Here is a 2,762-nt window from a genome sequence, read left to right as displayed (position 1 = left end):
ATCCATCACCAAGACTGCCTCATTCCATAAAATGCTGAACCTTTATAATCACTGGTCAGGCCTCAGCTGGAGTATTGTGTCCAATTCTGGGCACCGCACTTTAGGGAGGACGTCCAGGCCCTCGGAGAGGGTGCGGAGGAGATTTACCAGAACGGTCCCAGGGACGAGGGACTTCAGTTATGCGGAGAGACTGGAGAAGCTGGGATTGTTCTCCTTAGAGCAGAGAAGGTTAAGGGGGAGATTTAATGGAGGTGATCAAAATTATAAGGGGTTTTGGTGGAGTCGATGGGGAGAGACTGTTTCCAGTGGCAGGAGGGTCGGTAACCAGAGGACACAGATTTAAGATAATTGGGAATAGAACCAGACGGGGGGAGATGAGGAGAATGTTTTTTACGCAGCGAGTTGTTCTGATCTGGAACGCGCTGCCTGAAAGGGCGGTGGAAGCAGATTCAATAATAACTTTCAAAAGGGAACTGGATAAATACTTGAACGGGAAAAATTTGCAGGGCCATGGGGAAAGAGCAGGGGAGTGGGACTGATTGGCCAGCTCTTTCAAAGAGCCGGCACAGGCACGATGGGCCGAATGGCCTCCTCCTGTTCTTTGTGATTCAATGATTCCACCTCAGCCCCACAGCTGCAGAAACCCTGCCCACACTTCTGTCACCTCGCTTTCTCGATCGACCTCTTCCCTCGAGGGCCCCGTCCTCCCCTCTCCATAATCTCGTCCTGTTCGAAGGCCCACGCGTCCATCACATCCCCACTGCTGCTGTACCTACACTTGCTCCCTGCGGCCCCCCCATATCCTGAATGCAATTCCCCGCCCGCCCCCCCAAACCCCACCATTGTCTCTCCAGGGCGGGGCACACGGAGTTACGGACTACAGCTCGTGCGAAGGGGAAACACAATCAGGAACCGCGCTGGAGAAGGTGCAAAAAAAAAAGATTCCCAAGGACGATACCAGAACGGAAAGGTTATAACTATCAGGAAAGGCTGAACAGGCTGGGGGCTCTTTTCTCTCGAAGAGAGAAGGCTGAGGGGTGACCCTGATCGAGATCTTTAAAATTATGAAGGGGTTCGATAGGGTAGACGTAGAGATGATGTTTCCACTTGTGGGGGGAGACCAGAACGAGGGGGCCATAAATATAAGAGAGTCACTAATAAATCCAATCGGGAATTCAGGAGAAACTTCTTTACCCAGAGAGCGGTGAGAATGTGGAACTCACTCCCACATGGAGTGGTTGAGGGGAATAGCGGAGATGGATTTAAGGGGAAGCTGGATAAACACATGAGGGAGAAAGGAATAGAAGGATATGGTGATAGGGTGAGATGAAGCAGGGAGGGAGGAGGCTCGTGTGGAGCATAAACACCAGCATGGACCAGTTGGGCCGAATGGCCTGTTTCCGTGCTATAGACTCGATGTAACTCCAAGTGACCCTCTTGGCCGTTAAGGCGTGTCCTCTCCCTTGCTTATGTGTCAGCCCAGGTTGGCGAGTGTCACCAGACTATTCCACCGCAGAGGGAATCACAGCTGATGTCAGGAAGGGGGGTAGTGAGGGAATCTGACTCTGGATCCCTCCCCTCCCCTCCCACCTCACCACCAGTTTACCCAAACCCCATGGTACCAAGGACTATTGTACTGCCCCCCCGACTGGTTTGCACCCGGGCTGGGAATCGGTTGAACCCGGCACAGGCCGAGAATGGAACCTGGGAGTTTCCTGACTTGTGACCCGCCAGAACAGTGCAAAAGGTGCAGCTGATCCCAAAATGGCCACCCTAGCAACACCAGAGAGTGTGCCGATTCCAAAATGGCCACCCTAGCAACAACAGAGAGTGTGCCGATTCCAAAATGGCCACCCTAGCAACACCAGAGAGTGTGCCGATTCCAAAATGGCCACCCTAGCAACAACAGAGAGTGTGCCGATTCCAAAATGGCCACCCTAGCAACACCAGAGAGTGTGCCGATTCCAAAATGGCCACCCTAGCAACACCAGAGTGTGCCGATTCCAAAATGGCCACCCTAGCAACACCAGAGAGTGTGCCGATTCCAAAATGGCCACCCTAGCAACACCAGAGAGTGTGCCGATTCCAAAATGACCACCCGAGCAACTCCAGAGAGTGTGCCGATTCCAAAATGGCCACCCTAGCAACTCCAGAGAGTGAGCCGATTCCAAAATGGCCACCCTAGCAACACCAGAGAATGAGCCGATTCCAAAATGGCCACCCGAGCAACACCAGAGAGTGAGCCGATTCCAAAATGGCCACCCTAGCAACACCAGAGAGTGAGCCGATTCCAAAATGGCCACCCTAGCAACACCAGAGAGTGAGCCGATTCCAAAATGGCCACCCTAGCAACTCCAGAGAGTGAGCCGATTCCAAAATGGCCACCCTAGCAACACAAGAGAGTGAGCCGATTCCAAAATGGCCACCCTAGCAACACCAGAGAGTGAGACGATTCCAAAATGGCCACCCTAGCAACACCAGAGAGTGAGACGATTCTAAAATGGCCACCCCAGCAACACCAGATGGTGGTCAGGCCAATAAACAATTTTTCAAAGAAATCCTACAATAAAAAATCCTTTTAACAAGATTTTCCCAGCAAGACCAAGAAACCCTCAACCTTTTAACCTTTTGGTGGTTTAAAGCGCTTGCAAAATGGTGGTAGCTAAGAGTGTAGCACCAGCTTTACTCTGCATCTAACCCTGTACCTGCCCTGGGATGGGACAGTGTAGAGGGAGCTTTACTCTGTATCTAACCCTGTACCT

The sequence above is a fragment of the Heptranchias perlo genome, unplaced genomic scaffold (genome assembly GCF_035084215.1).
Source record: "Heptranchias perlo isolate sHepPer1 unplaced genomic scaffold, sHepPer1.hap1 HAP1_SCAFFOLD_1147, whole genome shotgun sequence".
In the NCBI taxonomy this organism is placed as follows: domain Eukaryota; kingdom Metazoa; phylum Chordata; class Chondrichthyes; order Hexanchiformes; family Hexanchidae; genus Heptranchias; species Heptranchias perlo.
This window is presented reverse-complemented; position numbering follows the sequence as displayed.